This window comes from Hypanus sabinus, chromosome 4, assembly GCF_030144855.1.
Source record: "Hypanus sabinus isolate sHypSab1 chromosome 4, sHypSab1.hap1, whole genome shotgun sequence".
Taxonomy (NCBI): Eukaryota; Metazoa; Chordata; class Chondrichthyes; order Myliobatiformes; family Dasyatidae; genus Hypanus; species Hypanus sabinus.
The window spans coordinates 105,266,161-105,282,777 of NC_082709.1; the positions used below are offsets into that span (position 1 = coordinate 105,266,161).

At 46.9% G+C, this 16,617-nt stretch overlaps 1 long non-coding RNA gene across 1 annotated transcript in view; it reads left to right on the forward strand.

Annotated features, from left to right (window-relative positions):
• The window catches only part of LOC132393063 (uncharacterized), a 304,632-nt gene that overhangs the window by 169,871 nt on the left and 118,144 nt on the right, over nucleotides 1-16,617 (forward strand). The window lies entirely within an intron of this gene.

The window sequence follows — 16,617 nt, forward strand, 5'->3', positions numbered from 1 at the left end:
AGGACTTGATACTGAAACTCCAGAGCCTGGAGTTGATACTTGAACACAAGAGCCAGGACTTGATACTTGAACACTAGTACCAGGTCAAGATACTTGAACACAAGAGCCAGGACTTGATACTGAAACACCAGAGCCAGGCCTTGATACTGGAACCTCAGAGCGAGGACTTGATACAGAAACACCAGAGCCAGGACTTGATGCTGAAACACTAGAGCCTGGACTTCATACATGAATCGCAGAGGCAGGACTTGATACTGGAACACCAGTGCCTGGACATGATACTGATACACCAGAGACAGGACTTGAAACTGGAACACTAGAGAAAGCACTTTTTACTTGAACACCAGAGCCAGGACTTGATACTGAAACACCAGAGCCAGGACTTGATACTGAAACACCAGACCCAGGACTTGATACTGGAACACCAGAGCCAGGAGTTGATACCTGAACACCAGAGCCAGGACTTGATACTGGAACCTCAGAGCCAGGACTTCATACTGGAATCTCAGAGCCTGGACTTGATACTGAAACGCCAGAGCCAGTACTTGATACTGAAACGCCAGAGCCAGTACTTGATACTGGAGCACCAGAGCCAAGACTTGATACTGAAAATCAGAGCCAGGAATTGATACTGAAAGACCAGAGTCAGGACTTGATGCTTGAACTCCAGAGCCAGGACTGTTTTTTGAACACTGGAGTCAGGACTTGATACCAAAACACCAGAACCTGGACTTGATACTTGAACACCAGAGTCAGGACTTGGTACTGAAACACCGGAGCCAGGACTTGATACTGAAACAGTCGAGCCTGGACTTGATACTTGAACACTAGAGCCTGGACCTGATACTTGAACACTAGTACCAGGACTTGATACTTGAACACAAGAGCCAGGACTTGATACTTGAATACAAGAGCCAGGACCTGAGACTGAAACACCAGAGCCAGGACTTGATACTGAAACACCAGAGCCTGGAGTTGATACTTGAACACTAGAGCCTGGACCTGATACTTGAACACTAGTACCAGGACTTGATACTTGAACACAAGAGCCAGGACTTGATACTTGAATACAAGAGCCAGGACCTGAGACTGAAACACAAGAGCCAGGACGTGATACTGAAACACCAGATAAAGTACTTTTTACTTGGACACCAGAGTCAGGACTTGATACTTGAACACCAGAGCCTGTACTTGATACTTGAACCTCAGAGCGTGGACTTGATACTGGAATAGCAGAGCCAGGACTTGATACTGAAACACCAGAGCCAGGACTTGATACTTGGATCTCAGAGCCAGGACTTCATACTGGAATCTCAGAGGCAGGACTTGATATCTGGAACACCAGAGCCAGGCCTTGATACTGAAACACCAGCGCCTGGACTTGATACCTGATCACCAGAGCCAGGACTTCATACTTAAACACCAGAGCCAGGACGTGATACTGAAACACCAGAGAAAGTACTTTTTACTTGGACACCAGAGTCAGGACTTGATACTTGAACCATCGGAGCCTGGACTTGATACTGGAATAGCAGAGCCAGGACTTGATACTGAAACACCAGAGCCAGGAATTGATACTGGAACCTCAGAGCCAGGAATTGATACTGAAACACCAGAGCCTGGATGGTATACTGGAACACCAGGGCCAGGACTTGATACTTGAACACCAGAACGTGGACGTGATGCAGAAACACCAGAGCCAGGTCTTGATACTGGAACAGCTGAGCCAGGACTTGATACTGAAACACCAGAGCCTGGTCCTGATACTGGAACAGCAGTGCCAGGACTTGATACTGGAACCTCAGAGTCAGGACTTCATACTGGAATCTCAGAGGCAGGACTGTATACTGGAACACCAGGGCCAGGAGTGGATACTGGAAAACCAGAGCCTGGACTTGATACAGAAACACTAGAGCCAGGTCTAGATACTGGAACCTCAGAGCCAGGACTTGATACTTGAACACAAGAGCCAGGAATTGATACTGGAACACAAGAGCCTGGACTTGATTCTTGAACACTAGAGGCAGGACTTGATATTTGAACACTTGAGCCGGGAGTTGATACCTGAACACCAGAGCCAGGACTTGATACTGAAACACCAGAGCTTGGACTTGATACCTGAACACCAGAGCCAGGACTTGATACTGAAACACAAGAACCTGGATTTGATACTTGAATACTATACCCAGGACTTGATACTTGTTACTTGAACACCAGAGCCAGGACTTGATACTTGGATCTCAGAACCAGGGCTTCATACTGGAATCTCAGAGGCAGGACTTGATATCTGGAACACCAGAGCCAGGCCTTGATACTGGAACCTCAGAGCCAGGACTTGATACTGGAACACCAGAGCCAGGCCTTGATACTGAAACACTAGAGCCAGGACTTGATACTGAAACACCAGAGCCAGGACTTGATACTGGAACCTCAGAGCGAGGACTTGATACAGAAACACCAGAGCCAGGACTTGATGCTGAAACACTAGAGCCTGGACTTCATACATGAATCTCAGAGTCTGGACTTGATACTTGAATACTATACCCAGGACTTGATACTTGTTACTTGAACACCAGAGCCAGGACTTGATACTGGAACACTAGAGCCAGGACTTGATACTGAAACACCAGAGCCAGGACTTTACACTGGAATCTCAGAGGCAGGACTGTATACTGGAACACCAGGGCCAGGAGTGGATACTTGAACACCAGAGCCTGGACCTGATACAGAAACACCAGAGCCAGGTCTTGATACTGGAACCTCAGAGCCAGGACTTGATACTTGAACACTAGTTCCAGGGCTTGATACTTGAACACAAGAGCCAGGACCTGATACATGAACACTAGAGCCTGGAGTTGATACTTGAACATTAGTACCAGGACTTGATATTTGAAAACTTGAGCCAGGAGTTGATACCTGAACACCAGAGCCAGGATTTGATACTTGCACACCAGAACCTGGGCTTGATACAAAAACACCAGAGCCAGGTCTTGATACTTGAACACTAGAGCCTGGAATTGATACATGAACACCAGAGGCTGGACTTGATAATTGAACACTAGTACCAGGACTTGATACTTGAACACTTGAGCCAGGAGTTGATACCTGAACACCAGAGCCAGGACTTGATACTGAATCAACAGAGCCTGGACTTCATACTGGAACACCAGAGTGAGCACTTGATACTGGAACACCAGAGGCTGGACTTGATAATTGAACAATAGAGCCAGGACTTGATACTGCAACACAAGAACCTGGACTTGATACTTGAACACTAGAGCCTGGACCTGATACTTGAACACTAGTACCAGGACTTGATACTTGAATACAAGAGCCAGGACTTGATACTTGAACACCCAGGACCTGAGACTGAAACACCAGAGCCAGGACTTGATACTGAAACTCCAGAGCCTGGAGTTGATACTTGAACACAAGAGCCAGGACTTGATACTTGAACACTAGTACCAGGTCAAGATACTTGAACACAAGAGCCAGGACTTGATACTGAAACACCAGAGCCAGGCCTTGATACTGGAACCTCAGAGCGAGGACTTGATACAGAAACACCAGAGCCAGGACTTGATGCTGAAACACTAGAGCCTGGACTTCATACATGAATCGCAGAGGCAGGACTTGATACTGGAACACCAGTGCCTGGACATGATACTGATAAACCAGAGACAGGACTTGAAACTGGAACACTAGAGAAAGCACTTTTTACTTGAACACCAGAGCCAGGACTTGATACTGAAACACCAGAGCCAGGACTTGATACTGAAACACCAGACCCAGGACTTGATACTGGAACACCAGAGCCAGGAGTTGATACCTGAACACCAGAGCCAGGACTTGATACTGGAACCTCAGAGCCAGGACTTCATACTGGAATCTCAGAGCCTGGACTTGATACTGAAACGCCAGAGCCAGTACTTGATACTGAAACGCCAGAGCCAGTACTTGATACTGGAGCACCAGAGCCAAGACTTGATACTGAAAATCAGAGCCAGGAATTGATACTGAAAGACCAGAGTCAGGACTTGATGCTTGAACTCCAGAGCCAGGACTGTTTTTTGAACACTGGAGTCAGGACTTGATACCAAAACACCAGAACCTGGACTTGATACTTGAACACCAGAGTCAGGACTTGGTACTGAAACACCGGAGCCAGGACTTGATACTGAAACAGTCGAGCCTGGACTTGATACTTGAACACTAGAGCCTGGACCTGATACTTGAACACTAGTACCAGGACTTGATACTTGAACACAAGAGCCAGGACTTGATACTTGAATACAAGAGCCAGGACCTGAGACTGAAACACCAGAGCCAGGACTTGATACTGAAACACCAGAGCCTGGAGTTGATACTTGAACACTAGAGCCTGGACCTGATACTTGAACACTAGTACCAGGACTTGATACTTGAACACAAGAGCCAGGACTTGATACTTGAATACAAGAGCCAGGACCTGAGACTGAAACACAAGAGCCAGGACGTGATACTGAAACACCAGATAAAGTACTTTTTACTTGGACACCAGAGTCAGGACTTGATACTTGAACACCAGAGCCTGTACTTGATACTTGAACCTCAGAGCGTGGACTTGATACTGGAATAGCAGAGCCAGGACTTGATACTGAAACACCAGAGCCAGGACTTGATACTTGGATCTCAGAGCCAGGACTTCATACTGGAATCTCAGAGGCAGGACTTGATATCTGGAACACCAGAGCCAGGCCTTGATACTGAAACACCAGCGCCTGGACTTGATACCTGAACACCAGAGCCAGGACTTCATACTTAAACACCAGAGCCAGGACTTGATACTAGAACACAAGAGCCAGGACGTGATACTGAAACACCAGAGAAAGTACTTTTTACTTGGACACCAGAGTCAGGACTTGATACTTGAACACCAGAGCCATTACTTGATACTGGAACCTCAGAGCGAGGACTTGATACAGAAACACCAGAGCCAGGACTTGATGCTGAAACACTAGAGCCTGGACTTCATACATGAATCTCAGAGTCTGGACTTGATACTTGAATACTATACCCAGGACTTGATACTTGTTACTTGAACACCAGAGCCAGGACTTGATACTGGAACACTAGAGCCAGGACTTGATACTGAAACACCAGAGCCAGGACTTTACACTGGAATCTCAGAGGCAGGACTGTATACTGGAACACCAGGGCCAGGAGTGGATACTTGAACACCAGAGCCTGGACCTGATACAGAAACACCAGAGCCAGGTCTTGATACTGGAACCTCAGAGCCAGGACTTGATACTTGAACACTAGTTCCAGGGCTTGATACTTGAACACAAGAGCCAGGACCTGATACATGAACACTAGAGCCTGGAGTTGATACTTGAACATTAGTACCAGGACTTGATATTTGAAAACTTGAGCCAGGAGTTGATACCTGAACACCAGAGCCAGGATTTGATACTTGCACACCAGAACCTGGGCTTGATACAAAAACACCAGAGCCAGGTCTTGATACTTGAACACTAGAGCCTGGAATTGATACATGAACACCAGAGGCTGGACTTGATAATTGAACACTAGTACCAGGACTTGATACTTGAACACTTGAGCCAGGAGTTGATACCTGAACACCAGAGCCAGGACTTGATACTGAATCAACAGAGCCTGGACTTCATACTGGAACACCAGAGTGAGCACTTGATACTGGAACACCAGAGGCTGGACTTGATAATTGAACAATAGAGCCAGGACTTGATACTGCAACACAAGAACCTGGACTTGATAATTGAACACTAGAGCCAGGACTTGATACTGAAACAGTCGAGCGTGGACTTGATACTTGAACACTAGAGCCTGGACCTGATACTTGAACACTAGTACCAGGACTTGATACTTGAATACAAGAGCCAGGACTTGATACTTGAACACCCAGGACCTGAGACTGAAACACCAGAGCCAGGACTTGATACTGAAACTCCAGAGCCTGGAGTTGATACTTGAACACAAGAGCCAGGACTTGATACTTGAACACTAGTACCAGGTCAAGATACTTGAACACAAGAGCCAGGACTTGATACTGAAACACCAGAGCCAGGCCTTGATACTGGAACCTCAGAGCGAGGACTTGATACAGAAACACCAGAGCCAGGACTTGATGCTGAAACACTAGAGCCTGGACTTCATACATGAATCGCAGAGGCAGGACTTGATACTGGAACACCAGTGCCTGGACATGATACTGATACACCAGAGACAGGACTTGAAACTGGAACACTAGAGAAAGCACTTTTTACTTGAACACCAGAGCCAGGACTTGATACTGAAACACCAGAGCCAGGACTTGATACTGAAACACCAGACCCAGGACTTGATACTGGAACACCAGAGCCAGGAGTTGATACCTGAACACCAGAGCCAGGACTTGATACTGGAACCTCAGAGCCAGGACTTCATACTGGAATCTCAGAGCCTGGACTTGATACTGAAACGCCAGAGCCAGTACTTGATACTGAAACGCCAGAGCCAGTACTTGATACTGGAGCACCAGAGCCAAGACTTGATACTGAAAATCAGAGCCAGGAATTGATACTGAAAGACCAGAGTCAGGACTTGATGCTTGAACTCCAGAGCCAGGACTGTTTTTTGAACACTGCAGTCAGGACTTGATACCAAAACACCAGAACCTGGACTTGATACTTGAACACCAGAGTCAGGACTTGGTACTGAAACACCGGAGCCAGGACTTGATACTGAAACAGTCGAGCCTGGACTTGATACTTGAACACTAGAGCCTGGACCTGATACTTGAACACTAGTACCAGGACTTGATACTTGAACACAAGAGCCAGGACTTGATACTTGAATACAAGAGCCAGGACCTGAGACTGAAACACCAGAGCCAGGACTTGATACTGAAACACCAGAGCCTGGAGTTGATACTTGAACACTAGAGCCTGGACCTGATACTTGAACACTAGTACCAGGACTTGATACTTGAACACAAGAGCCAGGACTTGATACTTGAATACAAGAGCCAGGACCTGAGACTGAAACACAAGAGCCAGGACGTGATACTGAAACACCAGATAAAGTACTTTTTACTTGGACACCAGAGTCAGGACTTGATACTTGAACACCAGAGCCTGTACTTGATACTTGAACCTCAGAGCGTGGACTTGATACTGGAATAGCAGAGCCAGGACTTGATACTGAAACACCAGAGCCAGGACTTGATACTTGGATCTCAGAGCCAGGACTTCATACTGGAATCTCAGAGGCAGGACTTGATATCTGGAACACCAGAGCCAGGCCTTGATACTGAAACACCAGTGCCTGGACTTGATACCTGAACACCAGAGCCAGGACTTCATACTTAAACACCAGAGCCAGGACTTGATACTAGAACACAAGAGCCAGGACGTGATACTGAAACACCAGAGAAAGTACTTTTTACTTGGACACCAGAGTCAGGACTTGATACTTGAACCATCGGAGCCTGGACTTGATACTGGAATAGCAGAGCCAGGACTTGATACTGAAACACCAGAGCCAGGAATTGATACTGGAACCTCAGAGCCAGGAATTGATACTGAAACACCAGAGCCTGGATGGTATACTGGAACACCAGGGCCAGGACTTGATACTTGAACACCAGAACGTGGACGTGATGCAGAAACACCAGAGCCAGGTCTTGATACTGGAACAGCTGAGCCAGGACTTGATACTGAAACACCAGAGCCTGGTCCTGATACTGGAACAGCAGTGCCAGGACTTGATACTGGAACCTCAGAGTCAGGACTTCATACTGGAATCTCAGAGGCAGGACTGTATACTGGAACACCAGGGCCAGGAGTGGATACTGGAAAACCAGAGCCTGGACTTGATACAGAAACACTAGAGCCAGGTCTAGATACTGGAACCTCAGAGCCAGGACTTGATACTTGAACACAAGAGCCAGGAATTGATACTGGAACACAAGAGCCTGGACTTGATTCTTGAACACTAGAGGCAGGACTTGATATTTGAACACTTGAGCCGGGAGTTGATACCTGAACACCAGAGCCAGGACTTGATACTGAAACACCAGAGCTTGGACTTGATACCTGAACACCAGAGCCAGGACTTGATACTGAAACACAAGAACCTGGATTTGATACTTGAATACTATACCCAGGACTTGATACTTGTTACTTGAACACCAGAGCCAGGACTTGATACTTGGATCTCAGAACCAGGGCTTCATACTGGAATCTCAGAGGCAGGACTTGATATCTGGAACACCAGAGCCAGGCCTTGATACTGGAACCTCAGAGCCAGGACTTGATACTGGAACACCAGAGCCAGGCCTTGATACTGAAACACTAGAGCCAGGACTTGATACTGAAACACCAGAGCCAGGACTTGATACTGGAACCTCAGAGCGAGGACTTGATACAGAAACACCAGAGCCAGGACTTGATGCTGAAACACTAGAGCCTGGACTTCATACATGAATCTCAGAGTCTGGACTTGATACTTGAATACTATACCCAGGACTTGATACTTGTTACTTGAACACCAGAGCCAGGACTTGATACTGGAACACTAGAGCCAGGACTTGATACTGAAACACCAGAGCCAGGAATTCATACTGGAACCTCAGAGCCAGGAATTGATACTGGAACCTCAGAGCCAGGACTTCATACTGGAATCTCAGAGGCAGGACTGGATACTGGAACACGAGGGCCAGGACTTGATACTGAAACACCAGAGCCAGGACTTGATACTGGAACCTCAGAGCGAGGACTTGATACAGAAACACCAGAGCCAGGACTTGATGCTGAAACACTAGAGCCTGGACTTCATACATGAATCTCAGAGTCTGGACTTGATACTTGAATACTATACCCAGGACTTGATACTTGTTACTTGAACACCAGAGCCAGGACTTGATACTGGAACACCAGAGCCAGGAATTCATACTGGAACCTCAGAGCCAGGAATTGATACTGGAACCTCAGAGCCAGGACTTCATACTGGAATCTCAGAGGCAGGACTGGATACTGGAACACGAGGGCCAGGACTTGATACTTGAACACAAGAGCCAGGACTTGATACTTGAATACAAGAGCCAGGACCTGAGACTGAAACACCAGAGCCAGGACTTGATACTGAAACACCAGAGCCTGGAGTTGATACTTGAACACTAGAGCCTGGACCTGATACTTGAACACTAGTACCAGGACTTGATACTTGAACACAAGAGCCAGGACTTGATACTTGAATACAAGAGCCAGGACCTGAGACTGAAACACAAGAGCCAGGACGTGATACTGAAACACCAGATAAAGTACTTTTTACTTGGACACCAGAGTCAGGACTTGATACTTGAACACCAGAGCCTGTACTTGATACTTGAACCTCAGAGCGTGGACTTGATACTGGAATAGCAGAGCCAGGACTTGATACTGAAACACCAGAGCCAGGACTTGATACTTGGATCTCAGAGCCAGGACTTCATACTGGAATCTCAGAGGCAGGACTTGATATCTGGAACACCAGAGCCAGGCCTTGATACTGAAACACCAGCGCCTGGACTTGATACCTGAACACCAGAGCCAGGACTTCATACTTAAACACCAGAGCCAGGACTTGATACTAGAACACAAGAGCCAGGACGTGATACTGAAACACCAGAGAAAGTACTTTTTACTTGGACACCAGAGTCAGGACTTGATACTTGAACCATCGGAGCCTGGACTTGATACTGGAATAGCAGAGCCAGGACTTGATACTGAAACACCAGAGCCAGGAATTGATACTGGAACCTCAGAGCCAGGAATTGATACTGAAACACCAGAGCCTGGATGGTATACTGGAACACCAGGGCCAGGACTTGATACTTGAACACCAGAACGTGGACGTGATGCAGAAACACCAGAGCCAGGTCTTGATACTGGAACAGCTGAGCCAGGACTTGATACTGAAACACCAGAGCCTGGTCCTGATACTGGAACAGCAGTGCCAGGACTTGATACTGGAACCTCAGAGTCAGGACTTCATACTGGAATCTCAGAGGCAGGACTGTATACTGGAACACCAGGGCCAGGAGTGGATACTGGAAAACCAGAGCCTGGACTTGATACAGAAACACTAGAGCCAGGTCTAGATACTGGAACCTCAGAGCCAGGACTTGATACTTGAACACAAGAGCCAGGAATTGATACTGGAACACAAGAGCCTGGACTTGATTCTTGAACACTAGAGGCAGGACTTGATATTTGAACACTTGAGCCGGGAGTTGATACCTGAACACCAGAGCCAGGACTTGATACTGAAACACCAGAGCTTGGACTTGATACCTGAACACCAGAGCCAGGACTTGATACTGAAACACAAGAACCTGGATTTGATACTTGAATACTATACCCAGGACTTGATACTTGTTACTTGAACACCAGAGCCAGGACTTGATACTTGGATCTCAGAACCAGGGCTTCATACTGGAATCTCAGAGGCAGGACTTGATATCTGGAACACCAGAGCCAGGCCTTGATACTGGAACCTCAGAGCCAGGACTTGATACTGGAACACCAGAGCCAGGCCTTGATACTGAAACACTAGAGCCAGGACTTGATACTGAAACACCAGAGCCAGGACTTGATACTGGAACCTCAGAGCGAGGACTTGATACAGAAACACCAGAGCCAGGACTTGATGCTGAAACACTAGAGCCTGGACTTCATACATGAATCTCAGAGTCTGGACTTGATACTTGAATACTATACCCAGGACTTGATACTTGTTACTTGAACACCAGAGCCAGGACTTGATACTGGAACACTAGAGCCAGGACTTGATACTGAAACACCAGAGCCAGGAATTCATACTGGAACCTCAGAGCCAGGAATTGATACTGGAACCTCAGAGCCAGGACTTCATACTGGAATCTCAGAGGCAGGACTGGATACTGGAACACGAGGGCCAGGACTTGATACTGAAACACCAGAGCCAGGACTTGATACTGGAACCTCAGAGCGAGGACTTGATACAGAAACACCAGAGCCAGGACTTGATGCTGAAACACTAGAGCCTGGACTTCATACATGAATCTCAGAGTCTGGACTTGATACTTGAATACTATACCCAGGACTTGATACTTGTTACTTGAACACCAGAGCCAGGACTTGATACTGGAACACCAGAGCCAGGAATTCATACTGGAACCTCAGAGCCAGGAATTGATACTGGAACCTCAGAGCCAGGACTTCATACTGGAATCTCAGAGGCAGGACTGGATACTGGAACACGAGGGCCAGGACTTGATACTGAAACACCAGAGCCAGGAATTCATACTGGAACCTCAGAGCCAGGAATTGATACTGGAACCTCAGAGCCAGGACTTCATACTGGAATCTCAGAGGCAGGACTGGATACTGGAACACCAGGGCCAGGAATTCATACTGGGACCTCAGAGCCTGAAATTGATACTTGAACCTCAGAGCCAGGACTTCATACTGGAATCTCAGAGGCAGGACTGGATACTGGAACACGAGGGCCAGGACTTGATACTGAAACACCAGAGCCAGGCCTTGATACTGGAACCTCAGAGCGAGGACTTGATACAGAAACACCAGAGCCAGGACTTGATGCTGAAACACTAGAGCCTGGACTTCATACATGAATCTCAGAGTCTGGACTTGATACTTGAATACTATACCCAGGACTTGATACTTGTTACTTGAACACCAGAGCCAGGACTTGATACTGGAACACTAGAGCCAGGACTTGATACTGAAACACCAGAGACAGGACTTGACAGTGGAACACCAGAGACAGGACTTGATACTGAAACACCAGAGAAAGTACTTTTATTACCAGAGTCAGGACTTGATACTGAAACACTAGAGCCTGTTCTTCATACATGAATCGCAGAGGCAGGACTTGATACTGGAACACCAGTGCCTGGACATGATACTGATACACCAGAGACAGGACTTGAAACTGGAACACTAGAGAAAGCACTTTTTACTTGAACACCAGAGCCAGGACTTGATACAGAAACACCAGAGACAGTACTTGATACTGAAACACCAGAGCCAGTACTTGATACTCGAACCTCAGAGCCTGGACTTCATACTGGAATCTAAGAGGCAGGACTTTATAGTGGAACACCAGGGCCAGGACTTGATACTTGAACACCGGAGCCTGAACTTGATGCAGAAAGACCAGAGCCAGGTCTTGATACTGGAGCCTCAGAGCCAGGAATTGATACTGAAACAGCTGAGACATGACTTGATACTGAAACACCAGAGCCTGGACTTGATACTGGAACAGCAGAGCCAGGACTTGATACTGGAACCTCAGAGCCAGGACTTCATACTGAAATATCAGTGGCAGGACTTTATACTGGAACACCAGGGCCAGGAGTTGATACTTGAACACCAGAGCCTGGTCTTGATACAGAAACACCAGAGCCAGGTCTTGATACTGGAACCTCAGAGCCAGGACTTGATTCTGAAATATCAGAGCCTGGACTTGATACTTGAAAACTAGAGCCAGGACTTGTAAGTAAAACAGTAGAGCCTGGACTTGATACTTGAACACTAGTGCCAGGGCTTGATACCTGAACACAACAGCCAGGAGATATTACTGGAACACAAGAACCTGGACTTGATACTTGAAATCCAGAACCTGTACTTGATACTTGAACACTAGAGCCAGGACTGGATACTGAAACACTAGAGCCAGTACTTGATACTTGAACACTAGAGCCAGGACTGGATACTGAAACACAAGAGCCAGGACTTGATACTTGAACCCCAGAGCCAGGACTTGATACTGGAACCTCAGAGCCAGGACTTCATACTGAAATATCAGTGGCAGGACTTTATACTGGAACACCAGGGCCAGGAGTTGATACTTGAACACCAGAGCCTGGTCTTGATACAGAAACACCAGAGCCAGGTCTTGATACTGGAACCTCAGAGCCAGGACTTGATACTGAAATACCAGAGCCTGGACTTGATACTTGAAAACTAGAGCCAGGACTTGTAAGTGAAACAGTAGAGCCTGGACTTGATACTTGAACACTAGTGCCAGGGCTTGATACCTGAACACAACAGCCAGGAGATATTACTGGAACACAAGAGCCTGGACTTGATACTTGAAATCCAGAACCTGTACTTGATACTTGAACACTAGAGCCAGGACTGGATACTGAAACACTAGAGCCAGGACTTGATACTTGAACACTAGAGCCAGGACTGGATACTGAAACACAAGAGCCAGGACTTGATACTTGGATCTCAGAGCCAGGAATTCATACTGGAACCTCAGAGCCAGGAATTGATACTGGAACCTCAGAGCCAGGACTTCATACTGAAACACCAGAGCCAGGACTTGATACTGAAACACCAGACCCAGGACTTGATACTGGAACACCAGAGCCAGGAGTTGATACCTGAACACCAGAGCCAGGACTTGATACTGGAACCTCAGAGCCAGGACTTCATACTGGAATCTCAGAGCCTGGACTTGATACTGAAACGCCAGAGCCAGTACTTGATACTGAAACGCCAGAGCCAGTACTTGATACTGGAGCACCAGAGCCAAGACTTGATACTGAAAATCAGAGCCAGGAATTGATACTGAAAGACCAGAGTCAGGACTGTTTTTTGAACACTGGAGTCAGGACTTGATACCGAAACACCAGAACCTGGACTTGATACTTGAACACCAGAGTCAGGACTTGGTACTGAAACACCGGAGCCAGGACTTGATACTGAAACAGTCGAGCCTGGACTTGATACTTGAACACTAGAGCCTGGACCTGATACTTGAACACTAGTACCAGGACTTGATACTTGAACACAAGAGCCAGGACTTGATACTTGAATACAAGAGCCAGGACCTGAGATTGAAACACCAGAGCCAGGACTTGATACTGAAACACCAGAGCCTGGAGTTGATACTTGAACACTAGAGCCAGGACTTGATACTGAAACAGTCGAGCCTGGACTTGATACTTGAACACAAGAGCCTGGACTTGATACTTGAACACTAGAGCCTGGACTTGATACATGAACACTAGAGCCTGGACTTGATACTTGAACACTAGTACCAGGACTTGATATTTGAAAACTTGAGCCAGGAGTTGATACCTGAACACCAGAGCCAGGACTTGATACTGAAACACCAGAGGCTGGACTTGATACTTGAACACCAGAGCCTTGACTTGATACTAGAACACAAGAGCCAGGACGTGATACTGAAACACCAGATAAAGTACTTTTTACTTGGACACCAGAGTCAGGACTTGATACTTGAACACCAGAGCCTGTACTTGATACTAGAACACAAGAGCCAGGACGTGATACTGAAACACCAGATAAAGTACTTTTTACTTGGACACCAGAGTCAGGACTTGATACTTGAACACCAGAGCCTGTACTTGATACTTGAACCTCAGAGCGTGGACTTGATACTGGAATAGCAGAGCCAGGACTTGATACTGAAACACCAGAGCCAGGACTTGATACTTGGATCTCAGAGCCAGGACTTCATACTGGAATCTCAGAGGCAGGACTTGATATCTGGAACACCAGAGCCTGGTCTTGATACAGAAACACCAGAGCCAGGTCTTGATACTGGAACCTCAGAGCCAGGACTTGATACTGAAATACCAGAGCCTGGACTTGATACTTGAAAACTAGAGCCAGGACTTGTAAGTGAAACAGTAGAGCCTGGACTTGATACTTGAACACTAGTGCCAGGGCTTGATACCTGAACACAACAGCCAGGAGATATTACTGGAACACAAGAGCCTGGACTTGATACTTGAAATCCAGAACCTGTACTTGATACTTGAACACTAGAGCCAGGACTGGATACTGAAACACTAGAGCCAGGACTTGATACTCGAACACTAGAGCCAGGACTGGATACTGAAACACAAGAGCCAGGACTTGATACTTGAACCCCAGAGCCAGGACTTGATACTTGGATCTCAGAGCCAGGAATTCATACTGGAACCTCAGAGCCAGGAATTGATACTGGAACCTCAGAGCCAGGACTTCATACTGAAACACCAGAGCCAGGACTTGATACTGAAACACCAGACCCAGGACTTGATACTGGAACACCAGAGCCAGGAGTTGATACCTGAACACCAGAGCCAGGACTTGATACTGGAACCTCAGAGCCAGGACTTCATACTGGAATCTCAGAGCCTGGACTTGATACTGAAACGCCAGAGCCAGTACTTGATACTGAAACGCCAGAGCCAGTACTTGATACTGGAGCACCAGAGCCAAGACTTGATACTGAAAATCAGAGCCAGGAATTGATACTGAAAGACCAGAGTCAGGACTTGATGCTTGAACTCCAGAGCCAGGACTGTTTTTTGAACACTGGAGTCAGGACTTGATACCGAAACACCAGAACCTGGACTTGATACTTGAACACCAGAGTCAGGACTTGGTACTGAAACACCGGAGCCAGGACTTGATACTGAAACAGTCGAGCCTGGACTTGATACTTGAACACTAGAGCCTGGACCTGATACTTGAACACTAGTACCAGGACTTGATACTTGAACACAAGAGCCAGGACTTGATACTTGAATACAAGAGCCAGGACCTGAGATTGAAACACCAGAGCCAGGACTTGATACTGAAACAGTCGAGCCTGGACTTGATACTTGAACACAAGAGCCTGGACTTGATACTTGAACACTAGAGCCTGGACTTGATACATGAACACTAGAGCCTGGACTTGATACTTGAACACTAGTACCAGGACTTGATATTTGAAAACTTGAGCCAGGAGTTGATACCTGAACACCAGAGCCAGGACTTGATACTGAAACACCAGAGGCTGGACTTGATACTTGAACACCAGAGCCTTGACTTGATACTAGAACACAAGAGCCAGGACGTGATACTGAAACACCAGATAAAGTACTTTTTACTTGGACACCAGAGTCAGGACTTGATACTTGAACACCAGAGCCTGTACTTGATACTAGAACACAAGAGCCAGGACGTGATACTGAAACACCAGATAAAGTACTTTTTACTTGGACACCAGAGTCAGGACTTGATACTTGAACACCAGAGCCTGTACTTGATACTTGAACCTCAGAGCGTGGACTTGATACTGGAATAGCAGAGCCAGGACTTGATACTGAAACACCAGAGCCAGGACTTGATACTTGGATCTCAGAGCCAGGACTTCATACTGGAATCTCAGAGGCAGGACTTGATATCTGGAACACCAGAGCCAGGCCTTGATACTGAAACACCAGCGCCTGGACTTGATACCTGAACACCAGAGCCAGGACTTCATACTTAAACACCAGAGCCAGGACTTGATACTAGAACACAAGAGCCAGGACGTGATACTGAAACACCAGAGAAAGTACTTTTTACTTGGACACCAGAGTCAGGACTTGATACTTGAACACCAGAGCCAGTACTTGATACTTGAACCATCGGAGCCTGGACTTGATACTGGAATAGCAGAGCCAGGACTTGATACTGAAACACCAGAGCCAGGAATTGATACTGGAACCTCAGAGCCAGGAATTGATACTGAAACACCAGAGCCTGGATGGTATACTGGAACACCAGGGCCAGGACTTGA